Source organism: Musa acuminata, chromosome BXJ2-3, assembly GCF_036884655.1.
Source record: "Musa acuminata AAA Group cultivar baxijiao chromosome BXJ2-3, Cavendish_Baxijiao_AAA, whole genome shotgun sequence".
Taxonomy (NCBI): Eukaryota; Viridiplantae; Streptophyta; class Magnoliopsida; order Zingiberales; family Musaceae; genus Musa; species Musa acuminata.
The window spans coordinates 20,760,981-20,778,946 of NC_088340.1; positions in this window are offsets into that span (position 1 = coordinate 20,760,981).

A 17,966-nucleotide genomic window follows, 5' to 3' on the forward strand; every position below is an offset into this window, starting at 1 on the left:
ATGAATGAGATCCAATAAGAGACCATAAGAGATTATTGGATAGAGATCCACTAATCTAATAAGGCAAGATCCATTAGGGTTAAGTTGATAAAAGACCTCTACAAATAGGAGGGGACTAGTGGTTCATAGGCTAGAGCCTTTTTGGTTACCTTCTCCTATTCTTCTCCACTTCTCCACCTCAAAGCAGGCCTTGAGTTTTTGAGGAGCATCATAATAGCCCTGCTGTACGGATCACCGCTAAAGAGGAGGACATTTGACTTCCTTCACCCTCTCGTAGAGATTTGTAGGGATTCAGGGATATAAGATATGCCCATATAACACAGTCTATGTCATACGTGGTTTTCTATTTCGTGGATTTTTGCACATCAATCTTCGCACAACAACGAACATATCTTTAGGAATTGGAGATTTTGTTTTCTGTTCTTCTGTTGCGCAAGTGATGTCGCCCCGAAGATTTCCCAACATAAACATGATGTCCGGTCTAGTTGCAATAAGGCATAGTAAACTACCTATCATACCCCTATAAGCTTTTTGATCAAAGCTTTCTCCACTTTCGTCAATCTCTAACTTAGTGGAGGTACTCATAGGAGTATTGATAGCCTTTGAACTATCCATATTAAACCGTTTTAGTAAGTCTAATACATATTTTGTTTGATTAAGAAAAATACCATCACTAAGTTGTTTGATTTGTAAGCCAAAATAAAAAGTTAGTTCACCCATTAAACTCATTTCAAACTCTTGGATCATACTCTTGAAAAACAATTCGTATAAGCATTCATTTGTAGAGCCAAAATTAATATCATCAACATAAATTTGAACAACAAGAAAATTATTTTCAAAATTTTTAATAAACAATATAGTATCGACCTTGCCTTTAGAGAAATTATTTTGGATAAGAAAGGAGCTAAGTCTCTCATATCAAGCCCTTGGAGCTTGTTTTATTGCATAGAGAGCTTTAGTCAATTTAAACACACGATTCAGAAAATTATCATTCTCAAATCTGGGAGGTTGTTCAATATAAACTTCTTCATAAATAAAGCCATTAAGAAAAGTACTTTTAATATCCATTAGAAATAACTTAAAGTTATTACAACTTGCATAGGCAAGGAGCATCCTTATAGCTTTTAATCTTGCCACAAGTGTAAAGGTTTCTTCATAATTAATAGATTTTTCTTGGTTGAAACTCTAGGCCACTAATCTAGCCTTGTTTCTAACCATGATACCAAATTCTATTAGGATCGAGTCAGCACTAAGAGGGTGGGGGTGAATTAGTGTACCGGATAAAAATGTCAATTTTAAAAAATCTTCATTTCGATAAAACTGATATCGACAAAGCCCGTAAGGAAATATGTTTAACTTGAAAACATGTTCGTAAGCATAGTGAAAGTAAAGCAAGTAAGATAGTTTACAGTGAAGGTAAATAGCAAGAATAGAAATGCAAATCAAGTTTTATAGTGGTTCAGGCGTCGAGACCGACATCCACTCGTGATTCCTCTTCCATCGAGGCCACCAACATCCACTAATGGTCTTCCTTCAATAGGCAAAGACCAACCACCTTCTTACAACTCTATTATCCTTTTGCAGGCTTAGGAGATAACCTTTACACGCCCACTACCTCTTCTCTTAAATTTCACTCACACTTAGAGTTTGAGAGGAGGTCTTTTCTTTTTGCTCTCAATTGTGAGTGTTCTAATCAGGGATGAGAAGGATATTTATAAGCCTCAAGTGGATTCAAACTTAGAGCCTAAAAGTATCTCATCCTTAATTTTCGTGATACCAGCGGTACCACCGATTGTGTTGGGCGGTACCACCACTTGCAACACTAACACTGGGTGGTACCACCGTCCAGTCTAGCGGTACCACTACCTAGAAGACTATGTCTGGGTGGTATCACCACCCAGTCTGGTGGTATCACTACCCAGACCGACGGTACCACCTCCTGACCAAGTCTTGGAGATTGTGCCACAATGGTTCCACCTATTTGTCAAGGACTTAGCTGGTTTTGCCTAAGTCATATGGCACCCTTGCGTGTCCGTCCGCAAAGGTCAGCCTCCTCGAAGCCTCCCATGTCCCTTAGGACCCACAAAAGAGTGAACGAGTTAGAGAAAACGCCTTATTCCGAATCCATAAGTAAACATTTCCTAAAACACTTCATAGACAATGCAAATTACAAACAGACTTTACAAGCTCTGAACAGTTGCACAACAAAGTGTCAAAATGGTCCATTACAAACCGAAAATCTCTCACAAGTGTCCACATGTCATAACCTTTATTTACAAGCCTAAAGTGGCCACCAAACCCAACTAAAATAGGACTATTAAGCCTTCGGCTATCCCTCTACATGCTAGGCAAAGTATGAACATACCAAAAGATACGGACATACATAAGCATTACATCAAACATCCTGTTTAGAAGTTTGTCCGTGACATTCTCTCCCACTTATTCATTCGACATCCTCGTTGAAGCCTTTATGAACACTACAACTCCTCGCCTTTGCTGAGTCTTCAATCTTCTACTCTAGTTGCAATGCGCCTCTTGGCTCTCAACTGCTTTCCGCTGCTGTTTTTGAGTAGTCGAACCTTTGATCCGCTATGCTGCTTCAACTCACCAATGACTCTGACTCTGGTGTGGGATTGGCTGAGTTGTGTTGATCCTTCTTGATTCTTGCGAATCCTCTAGATGAAGGAAAAGACCATCCTTACTGTGCTAGTCTCTCAAATGCCTCATGCTGCTTGAACTGGATGGATGCTTGTTGGAGCTTTAACGAGCATCGTCTCGCAAACTTATGAAGTTTTGGGTCCTTCCTCCACAAAATTTGCCCATTGACTCTTCTTTCACTTAGTTATCACTTCCAAGTAGGTTCGTATCACTTCCGCTTTCGATTGGCATTTCATTGAGAAATGAAGCAAACAATCTACTCTCAATAGCACTGATCACCGTTGGTGAAGATTTGATAATTATTGTCTTCCATTATCTTCGAAGGGTCTTTGAACCTGTGCAGAGCTCCTCTGCTGGATAGATAAGAGAATTAGAGTACTCAGTTTCGCCCATTCTCTTAAGGGTTGAGAAGGCAAAGATTACTTGACTTCGCCCATCTCCTCGAGGTTATACTCCATGCATTGAGCTGGTTACTGGCCTTCGTCTGCTCTTTGCTCACACTTCTGAAGCACTTGAAGTGTTTGCACTCCTTGCGTTGAGTTAGTTACTGTGATTCACCTTCTCAATGCCATCAAACTTTTGGAATGCAGGAAGTTTTCACCCCAACTTGGAGTAATTCTCTAATAGATTTGGTCGCCTCTGGGATTGTATCGTCTTCTCCATCAACCCTGCCGCCCACTCCACTGAGTAGCAAAGGTACAGCATCGCGTACTACCTACTTCGTTCCTTGGTCGTGCACTCTTGCCTGACCCGAAGTCCTTCGCTTTCAGCTATCTTGATGAGAAGCTCGTTGATACTAGTCTTACGAAGTTCCTTGGCCTCTACCCTTTAGCCTTGTCTCGGTACTTGGAGTTTGCCTCTGAATGCTCCACCTCTTTGGCCCCTTTCACGACCAAGCGCTCTCCCTCCATGAGAGCAAGGGATCAATGACTTTTATGGAAGTCCCGCCTCTGCGGTACCATGGCGCTGCCATGCCCATGGCCCTACTATCCATCTCCTTGCATCTGCATCCCTTTTCTTCACGATCAGTAGATATGTCTCTGTGGCACTCCTCCGAGTCCACCTCCATTCTAACTTATACTTGATTTTGGGTAGCTAAGTCCCTTTGGACTCATCGTCTCTTCCTCGTCCCTTTCGACCCTCTGCTTCAACACCTCTGTGTTCTCTAAGCAGCTCTCTTTGATCAATGGAAAGACCGATTGTAACTCCCATGCATGGCCTCTGCCATCATGTTGTAGAGTTTGCACTGATTTTGTTCTTCTTAGCTTCCTTAGTAGCAACATTCGCTTACTTGACCTTATCCTCTGACTTGCCGAGCGAATATAAGCTCTAGAGTAGTCCAACTCTCCAGCTGCTTCGATTATACCTCTGTATGATCAAGTCCCTCCCATGGGACTCACTGGTACTTGCATTCGAACTTTTCCCTTGGTGGAACATAGCCCCCATATGCTGATGATAAAGGCTTTCATCCGATGAAAAATTCGATGCATGCACGAAAGACCTGCCACTACGATACTATGACCTTCACTCCTTGAATCCATAGCCCTTCTTGTTGTCATGTTGTTCTATGAAGTGGAGCTTCCAGTAGCTTCCGATCATACCTCCGTATGATCTAGTTCCACATGGGACTATGTCGTGTGTATCGTATTGCCATGAATTGTTCCACTATGATCAGTTGTACCATGTCGCCTCCTGGTGACATCTCCATTGCATTCTGATCCTTATGGGATGAACTCGAATTGTGATCCCTCCATGTGTGGCCTCTGCCAATACATCGCAGGGTCTCTTCCACCTTCGATTTTGTTTGCTCGTTTTGTAATCGACCTTCATCCACCTACTCTTGGGTCACACCTAGATGAAGCATCGCTCTTGGACAGTCCGTCGCCTAGTAGCTCCCAAAGTCCCCCGACTTCACTGTAATTAGTGCACCATTGTATGGATCCTGGGCCTCTGCCCCTACTAGCACAATCTTCGCTGTGTACCACTTCCTTCATGGCAACTTGAATGGCAACACTGTGGCATATTCTTCAAGAGTACCTGCCTCCGCATCCTCTTGCCCCGTGCTAAAGCCTTCTGAACCTAACTTCACCTCTGCAAGTTGAGTCACCTTATTTTCTCTATCAAATGCTTCTCCGAGATAAGGTGCATGTGCCCAGAAGCTCCCTTTGTCTTTGGCACCATACAAGATTAGTCCGCTCTGTTAGAATGAAGGATCCATGGAACAACATGATCCTGCTCTTACCTCTGCAAGAGTTCATATCCTTGACCTCTGTCCAAAGAAAGCACTGTGCCTCTGCTCCATGTTCCATCTTCTATGTGGTTTGGGTACTTTGCCAAGTTACACCCTAGTTGCTCCACTCCTTGTTTTTGCATTGAGTTGATGGTGGCTCTCGCACCCACTATTCCACGGGTCAGCCCTCCCTTGAGTCCGATCTCCATATAGACTCCAAGTGTGCCTTCATTTGTGTTGCTTTGGGTCGCTCCCCCACTTGATCTCGCAATGCATCCACCAATGCATTCTCTCAAGCGAGATCATGCGATGACTCCTCGCCACTTACTCGATCCTTTGAGCTTCGTGGAGTTGTTGTTTGTTGAGGTACTCCTCCTCAACATGTGAGGTCCATCCCACATGATTCTCCCTATGGAGAGTCGAGACTTATCCCTCCTGGATAACTATCCTGTTGGAGCAACATCTCTCTTCGTTTCGGAGACCACCATCCCCTTGGACTACTCTAATTTGTTGAACAAACTATGCATTGTTCTGCCTCCTGCAAATGCACTTGTTAGATTGTGACTCCACGTCAATATAGCCCCCACTGCACCACTCAAGGCCTAGCAACATGCTGAACTCGTTGCACACTTCAGCCTCCTACGGATGTATCCTTCACATGCCGAAGAGAACATTTTAATGCTCAATGGCACCGAGTTTCGATCGCCTTGGGATGGCCGCGAAAATTCCATCGTCCGCATATAAGCCCATTTATGAGTACTGAATTCTTTGAGTTAGCAATTCCCCTCACCTCTGTGAGCTTTGTACAACTCTTATGGTCACTGAGCAACTCATTCCACCTTGCAATGTCTCATCCTTTACCAAGCGCCTCGCTTACCTTGAGCACCATCAAGTATAGTTGTCAACGTTGAGCCGTAGCTCAAACTCAACCATCCCAACCTTTGTGTGCTCCGTGTTCTTCCAAACTTGCCTGTTATCGTGGTGCCTCTTGCGTGAAGGGTTGGCCATTCCTCTGAATGCTAATCTCAGATGTCCGCTCCTTCAAGCGACTCCTTTTCCCTACATCTCCATGCCCATTTTCCCCCAAACGGTCATGCGTGTGCTGACTGCCCTCAACGCAGCCCCGCTAGATCCCCCACATTTGCATGCTAAGTGTTTCTATGAGTGATTATCCTGCTTTGATACCATCTGTCATGGACTTAGCTGGTTTTGCCTAAGTCGTGCGGCACTCTTGCGTATCCGTCCGTAAATGTCAGCCTCCCCGAAGCCTCCCATGTCCCTTAGGACCCACAAAAGAGAGAATGGGTTAGAGAAAATACCTCATTCGGGATCCATAAGCAAACATTTCCTAAAACACTTCATAGACAATGCAAATTACAAACAGACTTTATAAGCTCTGAATAGTTGTACAACAAAGGGTCAAAATGGTCCACTACAGATCGAAAATCTCTCACAAGTATCCACATGATACAACCTTTATTTACAAGCCTAAAGTGGCCACTTGCGGCGTTTCATCCTCTCTTGCGGCCTATTGCACAATCGGCCAGTTGAACTCCACAACTTCGATTTCCGTGACGTAATTTTCACTCTTATTAGCCCAATGCCCGAACTCATGGCCCGAAGCCTTATATCGATACATCGACTGATCCTTTGATGTGACATCCAATCTTCTGATATGTTATACTCCGATCCAACATAATTCTGTTGAATCTCGTATTTTGATGATGAAACCAATTGATATGTGTTTATAATTTAAACTGCATTTTGAGTGATGCAGGTCTACTCGATCAGGATTAGACAGTTAACACATGAGGAATTGACGTTGCGCCGGAGGAGATCACATCAAAATATTGGATGGCATAAGGCTTCGGACGTCGGGTATCGGGCCAAGGAGAGCGAAATTGTGTCAAGGATATCGGAGTTACGGAGGTCAACCGCCGATTTGGCAACAAGCCACAAGAGAGGACGATGCACCGAAGAATCGGACGAAGCGCCAACCAATGACGTGCCGGGCAACAGAATGTCAATTCGCGTTGTAATAATTGTCTAGATCGGAGTAGAGTTTTAGCTTGTATGTGCAGGATTAACTACGATAATGATGAAGACATAAAGCAAAACAAAGTGTCGGAGTCAAGCACGAAGGATTCATTGCGAGTTCGAGAGTTCGACGGAAGTCCGAAGGTTCGTCGGGAATGCTGCCGGAACTAGCCGAGAATTGTCTAGATCAAGCATTGTCATAATTGTCTAGATCAAAGTAGGTTTTTAGTGTCCAAGATGAACTATGATAGCAATCAAGAAATAAAGAAGAATGAAGTCCCGGAGTCAAGAATGAGATTTCATTGGAAGTTCGAGAGTTCATCGAAAGTCTGGACGTTCATCGGAAGTTCTATCGAAATTGACTAAAGAAGTCCAGGAGTTTGCTAAAGAAGCTCATCGGAGCTCACTAAGAAGATCGTCGTAAAGTGCAGGAGCTTGCCGGGAGTCCATTGGAACATTGCCAAGAGATTGTCGAAAGTTCACCGGAAGCTCGCTGGAAGAAACCTAGACTTACCAGACTTATTTATCTTAGTATATGCCTTAAAATTCATAGTTAGCACATAATTGGATTGAATTGGGTCAACTCAATTATAGGACAATTGGGCCCAAGTTTGGGCTGTATTGGGCCAAGTGAAAAGGCTCAAATAGTGAGCCAATATGTCACGGACAAACTTCTAAACAGGATGTTTGATGTAATGCTTATGTATGTCCGTGTCGTTTGGTATGTTCATATTTTGCCTAGCATGTAGAGAGACAGCCGAAGGCTTAATAGTCCTATTTTAGTTGGGTTTGGGGGCCACTTTAGGCTTGTAAATAAAGGTTGTATCATGTGGATACTTGTGAGAGATTTTCGGTCTGTAGTGGACCATTTTGACCCTTTGTTGTACAACTATTCAGAGCTTATAAAGTCTGTTTGTAATTTGCATTGTCTATGAAGTGTTTTAGGAAATGTTTGCTTATGGATCCCGAATGAGGTATTTTCTCTAACCCATTCTCTCTTTTGTGGGTCCTAAGGGACATGGGAGGCTTCGGGGAGGCTGACATTTATGGACGGATACGCAAGAGTGCCGCACGACTTAGGCAAAACCAGCTAAGTCCATGACAGATGGTATCAAAGCAGGATAATCACTCATAGAAACACTTAGCATGCAAATGTGGGGGATCTAGCGGGGCTGCGTTGAGGGTAGTCAGCACACGCGTGACCGTTTGGGGGAAAATGGGCATGGAGATGTAGGGAAAAGGAGTCGCTTGAAGGAGCAGACATCTGAGATTAGCATTCAGAGGAATGGCCAACCCTTCACGCAAGAGGCACCACGATAACAGGCAAGTTTGGAAGAACACGGAGCACACAAAGGTTGGGATGGTTGAGTTTGAGCTACGGCTCAACGTTGACAACTATATTTGATGGTGCTCAAGGTAAGCGAGGCGCTTGGTAAAGGATGAGACATTGCAAGGTGGAATGAGTTGCTCAGTGACCATAAGAGTTGTACAAAGCTCACAGAGGTGAGGGGAATTGCTAACTCAAAGAATTCAGTACTCATAAATGGGCTTATATGCGGACGATGGAATGTTCGCGGCCATCCCAAGGCGACCGAAACTCGGTGCCATTGAGCATTAAAATGTTCTCTTCGGCATGTGAAGGATACATCCGTAGGAGGCTGAAGTGTGCAACGAGTTCAGCATGTTGCTAGGCCTTGAGTGGTGCAGCGGGGGCTATATTGACGTGGAGTCACAATCTAACAAGTGCATTTGCAGGAGGCAGAACAATGCATAGTTTGTTCAACAAATTAGAGTAGTCCAAGGGGATGGTGGTCTCCGAAACGAAGAGAGATGTTGCTCCAATAGGACAGTTATCCAGGAGGGATAAGTCTCGACTCTCCATAAGGAGAATCATGTGGGATGGACCTCACATGTTGAGGAGGAGTACCTCAACAAACAACAACTCCACGAAGCTCAAAGGATCGAGTAAGTGGCGAGGAGTCATCGCATGATCTCGCTTGAGAGAATGCATTGGTGGATGCTTTGCGAGATCAAGTGGGGGAGCGACCCAAAGCAACACAAATGAAGGCACACTTGGAGTCAATATGGAGATCGGACTCAAGGGAGGGCTGACCCGTGGAATAGTGGGTGCGAGAGCCACCATCAACTCAATGCAAAAACAAGGAGTGGAGCAACTAGGGTGTAACTTGGCAAAGTACCCAAACCACATAGAAGATGGAACATGGAGCAGAGGCACAGTGCTTTCTTTGGACAGAGGTCAAGGATATGAACTCTTGCAGAGGTAAGAGCAGGATCATGTTGTTCCATGGATCCTTCATTCTGACAGAGCGGACTAATCTTGTATGGTGCCAAAGACAAAGGGAGCTTCTGGGCACATGCACCTTATCTCGGAGAAGCATTTGATAGAGAAAATAAGGCGACTCAACTTGCAAAGGTGAAGTTAGGTTCAGAAGGCTTTAGCACAGGGCAAGAGGATACGGAGGTAGGTACTCTTGAAGAATATGCCACAGTGTTGCCATTCAAGTTGCCATGAAGGAAGTGGTGCACAGCGAAGATTGTGCTGGTAGGGGTAGAGGCCCAGGATCCATACAATGGTGCACTAATTACAGTGAAGTCGGGGGACTTTGGGAGCTACTAGGCGACGGACTGTCCAAGAGTGATGCTTCATCTAGGTGTGACCCAAGAGTAGGTGGATGAAGGTCGATTACAAAACGAGCAAACAAAATCGAAGGTGGAAGAGACCCTGCGATGTATTGGCAAAGGCCACACATGGAGGGATCACAATTCGAGTTCATCCCATAAGGATCAGAATGCAATGGAGATGTCACCAGGAGGCGACATGGTACAACTGATCATAGTGGAACAATTCGTGGCAATACGATACACACGACATAGTCCCATGTGGAACTAGATCATACGGAGGTATGATCGGGAGCTACTGGAAGCTCCACTTCATAGAACAACATGATGACAAGAAGGACTATGGATTCAAGGAGTGAAGGTCATAGTATCGTAGTGGCAGGTCTTTCGTGCGTGCATCGAATTTTTCATCGGATGAAAGCCTTTGTCATCAGCATATGGGGGCTATGTTCCACCAAGGGAAAAGTTCGAATGCAAGTACCAGTGAGTCCCATGGGAGGAACTTAATCATACAGAGGTATAATCGAAGCAGCTAGAGAGTTGGACTACTCTAGAGCTTATATTCGCTCGGCAAGTCAGAGGACAAGGTCAAGTAAGCGAATGTTGCTACTAAGGAAGCTAAGACGAACAAAATCAGTGCAAACTCTACAACATGATGGCAGAGGCCATGCATGGGAGTTACAATCGATCTTTCCATTGATCAAAGAGAGTTCGACGGAAGTCCGAAGAATGAGGCTTCGGGCCATGAGTTCGGGCATTGGGCTAATAAGAGTGAAAATTACGCCATGGAAATCGAAGTTGTGGAGTTCAACTGGCCGATTGTGCAATAGGCCGCAAGAGAGGATGATACGCCGAAGAATGAGTAGGGAGCTTGCCGAAGCGTTTTTCGGAAGCTCGCCGGAAGGTTCGTTGGAAGTTCATGGAGCTCGCCGAGAAAGATCGGAGCTTGCCGAAGAAGCTCGTTGGAACTCGTCAAGATCAAATTGTGAAGTCTAGGAGCTTGCCGGGAGTCCGCAGAAAGGTTTCCGAGAGTTTATCGGAAAACCGTCAGAAGTTCGCCGGAAGCTCGCCGGAAGAAGTCTTGACTTATGGACTTTGTAATAGCTTGGAAAATATCTTTAAATTCGTAGTTAGCATGTTACTTAGGGTTAGGATTAGGTGTTAATCCTATAAACTAAGTAGGGGCCAATTGGGCTCTAGTTCGGACTGGTTTGGACCAATTTTGGAGCCCAACTAGTGAGCTGAAATAGTGTAGGCGGTGGCACCGCCCAGCACCCGAGAGCTGGGCGGTGGCACCGCTTGGCTGGGCGGTGGCACCGCCAGCATCGGGAACCAAAGATAATTCAAATTTTGGAGCCCAAATTTGAATCCTCTTGAGGCCTATAAATACCCCTCAAATCTCAGCTGAGATTACAACCTTTTAAAAAGAAATAGTTTGAGTTAAGAGCCTTAGAATAGTCTTTGCAAGCCTTGTTTTTCATATTGCTTAAGTGTTCACCTCCTCCCATCTTGTTGAAAAGAATTGTAAGAGTGTGAACCACTTGTAATGGTTGTAAGAGGGGTATGTTAGAACCCTTGCAGATTCTAAACTTGGGGTTGATCTCTTTAGGGGATCGGCCTCCTTGGAACTCTATAGGGGTTCCTCCCTCCAAGTTGCTGCTCAAAGCTTGCAGAAAAGATTCATCTATTGCTTATGAAAAGAGGTGGAATACATGACTATTTATAGGGCTTCTAAACCCTAACTCCTAATAGGACTCCTACTCAAGACTCCTACTTCTAACCAACTCCTAATATGACTCATACTTAAGACTCCTATTCCTTTACAACTCCTTATTTTTCTCTAAGAAACAACCTCCTCATGAATGTCCCTCTCAATTAGGACTCTCCTAGCTAGAGTCCTAACAGAATGTCCCTCTCAATTAGGACTCTCCTAGCTAGAGTCCTAACAGAATGTCCCTCTCAATTAGGACTCTCCCAGCTAGAGTCTTAACAGACCCGCCCTCTTCAAATCAGCCTTGTCCTCAAGGCTGAGATTCCATGAACTCAAGGAACCGGGTCTTCAGCTCCTCATATGGTTCCCATGTGGCGTCTTCAAGTGGTAGATTATTCCAATGCACTTGTACTTCGGTAGATGGATGTCGACGACGCATCACGATCCTGCGATCGAGGATGGCTTGTGGTTGGGCTTGAATAACTCCATCCTTAGTTATGTTGGGCAGTTGGATATAGGGTGACTCGTGTTCTCCCAACTTGGGCTTTAGGCATGATACGTGGAAGACAGGGTGAATTTTGGCATCTTCAGGTAATTTAAGTCTGTACGCCACGGCTCCAATATGCTCTGTGATCTGATAGGGCCCATAAAAATGTGAGGATAGCTTCATGGAGGGTCGAGTGTTGATAGAGAGTTGCTTATATGGTTGTAGGCGAAGATAAACCCAATCTCCCACTAAAAATTCTCTTTTACTTCGTCGTGTGTCGGCTTGCTGCTTAATTCTGGCTTGAGCAGTAGAGAGATTATCTTTTAACTGTTGTAAGAGTTTGTCCCTATCAATCAATTCTTGGTCAACCTGATCTACCTTGGCCGAGCCAATTACATACTTTGGAATCACAGGGGCTGGTCGACCATACAATGCTTCATAAGGGGCACATTTTGTAGATGAATGATATGTAGTATTATACCACCATTCGGCCCAGGGAAGCCATTTCGCCCACTCTTTTGGTCGGTCGCTAGCAAAACACCGGAAGTACGTCTCTAAGCACCTATTTACCACCTCAGTTTGGCCGTCAGTTTGTGGATGATACGCTGTGCTCATCTTGAGTTTGGTGCCTTGTAACTGAAATAACTCGGTCCAAAATTTAGTAGTGAAGATCCTGTCACGATCACTTACGATAGACCTTGGCATCCCATGCAGTTTAACAATATTTTCTAGGAAAATCTGGGCAATACTAGCGGTAGTGTAGGGATTTCTCACAGCACAAAAATGAGCATATTTCGTAAGTCGATCAACCACCACAAGAATCGTGCTTTTTACCTTTGGAAGATGGCAGCCCTTCAATGAAGTCCATGGAGATGTCAGTCCACATTGAGTCTGGTATAGGTAGTGGTTGAAGCTTCCCTGGATTTGCCACAGTTTCACCCTTGTGCTGTTGACATACATCACATTGTGCCACATATTTAGCAATAATTTTTTTCATCCCTCTCCAATAAAAATTTTGCTTCACTCTTTTGTAGGTACTTAGGAATCCAGAGTGCCCTGCTGAAGGTATGTAGTGCATTTCATGCAAGATGATTGTGATGCAAGGGGAGTCAGGTATAAGCACAATGCGACCTTTGTAGCGTAGATCCCTTGAATCCCAAGTGTAGTGGGCTATTGCACTTGGATCCTCCTCCAATTTTTTTATGATGTTGCTGATCTCTGGATCCTTCTTCCATTTCTCCCTAATGTCCTCGAGGAGACCGGTGGTAGGAAGGGAGATGGCTGAAACCTTAGCTTGTTCAAGTAGCCGTGAGAGTGCATCTGCAACAACGTTTTCTTTCCCCTTTTTGTAAATAATTTCATAATCAAATCCAAGAAGTTTGGTTACCCATTTTTGCTGCTCAGGGGATGATATATTTTGCTCCAAAAAGTACTTGAGGCTTTTATGGTCAGTTTTAATTTGAAATCGTCGGCCGATCAAGTAGGGTCTCCACCTCGTTACTGCATGTACAATGGCAAGCATCTCCTTATCATATACTGACATGTTTTGATGGGAGGGAGATAATGCATTGCTAGTATATGCGAGTGGTCGACCATTTTGCATGAGAACAGCTCCAATTCCGACTCCAGATGCGTCGGCCTCAATGATGAAGGGTCTATTGAAATCTGGTAGTGCAAGCACCGGCGTCGTTGTCATGGCTGCTTTAAGTTTGTCGAAGGCAGCAGAGGCTTTGTCCGACCATTGGAAAGCATCTTTTTTTAGTAAAGAAGTGAGTGGTGCACTGATCTTCCCATAGTCCTTAACAAATTTTTGGTAGTAGCCCATTAGTCCAAGGAACCCCCGTAGTAATTTCACGTTTGTAGGTTTTGGCCAGCCTTGCATTGCCTCAATTTTTGTTGGGTCTACTGCCACTCCTTCTTCTGATATTATATGCCCAAGGTACTCTACTTTTTGCTGGAGAAAGCTGCACTTTGGTTGCTTAACAAAAAGAGTATTCTCCCGAAGGATCGTCAAAACAATCCGTAAATGCTAAAAGTGAGTCTCAAGAGAAGGGCTGTAAACGAGAATATCATCGAAAAATACCATCACAAATTTACGAAGAAAGCTCCAAAATATATCATTCATGAGACTTTGAAAGGTTGAAGGAGCATTAGTGAGTCCAAAAGGCATTACCAAGAATTCATAATGGCCATCATGTGTGCGAAATGCAGTTTTTGGAATGTCATTGTCACATACCCGAATTTGGTGGTAACCGGATCGGAGGTCCAACTTCGTGAAGACTCGAGCTCCTTTCAATTCATCAAGAAGTTCATCCACCACTGGTATTGGGTATTTGTCCTTGACGGTGATGCCATTTAAAGCTTGGTAGGCGATGCACATCCGCCAAGTTCCGTCCTTCTTGCGTACAAGTAGCACCGGTGAGGAATAGGGGCTGCAACTTGGCCGAATCACCCTTGTTTCAAGCATCTCCTTTACGATCTTCTCAATTTCATCTTTCTGGAGGTGAGGATATCGGTACGGTCGAGTGTTCACTGGGGGCTTGCCCGGAAGGATTGGAATTCGATGGTCATGTTGCCGAGAAGGAGGAAGACCGCGCGGTTCAGCAAATATGTCGGCAAATTCAGTAAGCAATTGGGCAAGATTTTGATCTTCATTTTCTATTTTCTTCCCCTCTGGTTGCTGCTAGAGGTGCATCAAAAAGCCACCATTTACCTTGTGTAAAACTTTCTCCATTCGTTGGGTCGAAACAGTGGTAATGTTGCTTCCGCGCTTCCCGCGTAGGATGATCTATTTGCCCTTACAGTAGAATTTCATAATTAATTTAGAAAAGTTCCAAGAGACATCACCTAGTGTAGTTAGCCATTCTATACCAAGCACTGCCTCATAGTCATCGATTGGTAGGAGGAAAAAATCGGCGATAATTTCTTAGTCTTGTAGTAATAGTTTCACCTGCGGACATCTTTGGTCGCACTTTAGGATTCTGCCGTCGGCAACCTTTACATCAAACTTGCTGCAACCTTCAATATGCAGTGCCATCCGAGCAGCAACCTTACTATTCAGGAAGTTATTAGTGCTACCCGTGTCGATAAAAACAATGATCGGCTGTTGTTTAAGAAGGCCTCCAACTTTCATCGTTTGCGGATTTGAGTAGCCGGCTAGTGCGTGTACCGTAATGTCGGTCGGTTGTGGCTCTTCTTCCATATCTTCTTCATATTCAAGACTCTCTTCTAGATGTTTAATGACCTCTTCTTCTACTGGTTCAATCATAAGAATTCTACCTTTTTTACAGCGATGTTGGCGGCTCCATGGCTCGTCGCAATGCCAATATAACCCCTTCGCAGATCGCTTCCGAAGTTCTTCTCTTGTTAACCTTTTCGGTGCAGGGAATCGGTTGATAGTAGGGGGGGTTGAGGGCTTTAGTATTGTAGGTCGTGGAGTGATCCTAGTCCTCCGGGCTTCATGGTTCAATCGCTCTTCTTGAAGTCGTGCGAAAGAGATGGCTGCCATAATCGTGTATGGTTGTCGCACCTTAACTTCTCCCCGGATCTCTGACTTTAAGCCCTCAATAAAGGTCCCCAATAGTTATTTTTCAGACCAATCACGAGTTTGATTAGATAATCTTTCAAACCTGGTTTGGTACTCCTGAATGGTGGAGGTTTGTCGGATCTTTGCTAGTTGTCCGTCAATGTTCTCGTAATAAGTTGGTCCAAAGTGGATTAGTAGTCCTTCTTTGAATTGTCGTCATGAAAGGGCTCCATAAGTGTGTTCAAACCAGTCAAACCAATATATGACATCCCCTTCAAGATGTATAGCTGCAATTTCCACCATGGATGCATCCGCAGTTTTATGGTAACGAAAATATCGCTCCGCGCGCGAGATCCAACCAATTGGGTCTCCTTCTTCCCATCTAGGGAAGTCCACTCTCATGCGCGAATAGTTGGGGTCGGTCATAGAACCTCCCCTCCCTTGGAAGTCATCTCTTTGGGCATGATTTGATTGATTAGAGCTATCTCCTTGATGTGATTTCTTCAGGCTTGGTGGTCGGCCCAAACCGAATTCGGTAAGGAGAGTCTGAATCTTATCCTCCATTCGTGCCTCAAAGGCTTCAAATTTAGCATTGATTGCCTCCTCAGATGCCATAGTATATGACTCCAAATCTGTGATGTTAAGATCTCTCTTTTGTTGACGGGTTAAAGGCATGTATAGGTTTGATAGAAATCAGTGAAAGTTTGCTGCAGAATTGTATTGTCTTGTAAGAGCAGAATTAATGTCGAAGAAACAGCGGTTTCTCGACGAAATCTCCACAAAAAATTTGAGAGATTTGAGGAGGGAATTGACAGCAATATCTCAGTTTATATGACAACAAGGATGTCCAATTTAATCAAGAAAATTTCGACAGTAGCAGCAAGAAAATTGGTGTAAGTTACGATAGCAGAATTCTCGTCGAAAAATTTTAGCAACTTACGATGAAATTTGCAGCAATATAGGAACGAAATTTTTTTTTTTTTGGATTTTCGAATAGGGATAACTAAATTGCAGTAGCAGTAAGGTAGGAAACCAGAACCTGTTGCAATTCACAGGGAGATCAAAGGATAATCTGCGGTGGTGGAGATGACGGTGGAATTTGGCGATGATCTTTTAAGCAATTGTGGGAATTGCTTTGGGCGGTTGTGGAGGGTTGATGGATGGCAGTGGAAGGGCAGCGAGATGCCAAGAACGCTGCTCTAATACCAGGTGTTAGAACCCTTGCAGATTCTAAACTTGGGGTTGATCTCTTTAGGGGATCAGCCTCCTTGGAACTCTATAGGGGTTCCTCCCTCCAAGTTGCTGCTCAAAGGCTGCAGAAAAAATTCATCTATTACTTATGAAAAGAGGTGGAATATATGACTATTTATAGGGTTTCTAAACCCTAACTCCTAATAGGACTCCTACTCAAGACTCCTACTTCTAACCAACTCCTAATATGACTCATACTCAAGACTCCTATTCCTTTACAACTCCTTATTTTTCTCTAAGAAACAACCTCCTCATGAATGTCCCTCTCAATTAGGACTCTCCTAGCTAGAGTCCTAACAGAATGTCCCTCTCAATTAGGACTCTCCTAGCTAGAGTCCTAACAGAATGTCCCTCTCAATTAGGACTATCCCAGCTAGAGTCCTAACAGGGTATTAGTCCTTCCCCTCCAAGAAATTTGCTAGTGGAAGTTGGAAGCCTCTTCGAAGAAGGCTTCGCAAGTGGATGTAGGTCATTTTGACCGAACCACTTTAAAAACTACTACGTTATCTGGTTTGCATCCTACTCTTGCTATTTACATACTGCAAACTTCTCTACTTAGTTACTACGCTTCCATACGTTTCTAAGTTATCAAGCTTCTAAAATCGGTTTCCATTGATATTGCTTTTCATCATACGAAAGATTTCATCAAAACCGAAGTTTTAATCTGCTGCACTAATTCACCCCCCCCCTCTTAGTGCCGCTCCGATCCTAACAATTGGTATCAGAGCCCGGTATTTCTCATTTTGGATTTACACCCGAGAGAAATGGCTCTTCATGGCTTTCAAGAGGGCTTATCGGTTTTTCGTCTACCGTTGTTTAACGGATTGGATTACACTTATTGGAAAACTCGAATGAGAGTTTTCTTAATTTCTATAAATTTGGATTTATGGAATATCATTGAAAACAGTTTTCAACTTCCCTCTAAACCGATGAACGAATGGTCGGATTTGGAGAAGAAGTATTGTTCTTTAAACGCAAAGGCTATGAATGCCTTATTTTGCGCTTTGGACAAAACTGAGTTCAATCGGATTTCAACGTGCGAAACGACTTTTGATACTTGGCGAACACTTGAAATCACGCACGAGGGAACTAGTAGAGTCAAAGACTTGAAAGTTAACATTTTATTGCATAATTTTGAGCTTTTTTGAATGCAACCAAGCGAGACTATAGGCGACATGTACACCCATTTCACGGATGTCGTCAATAATCTAAGTGTTCTTGGTAAATCTTTTTCAAATTTTGATCTCGTGAGCAAGATCTTAAGATTCCTTCCAAAAAGGTGGGATCCTAAAATAATCGCAATACAAGAAACAAAAGATTTAAATATTTTTTCACTTGAAGAACTAATTGGTTCATTGATGACATATGAAATGGTTCACAATACACATGATGAACATGATGAACAAAATCACCTTCCAAAGAACAA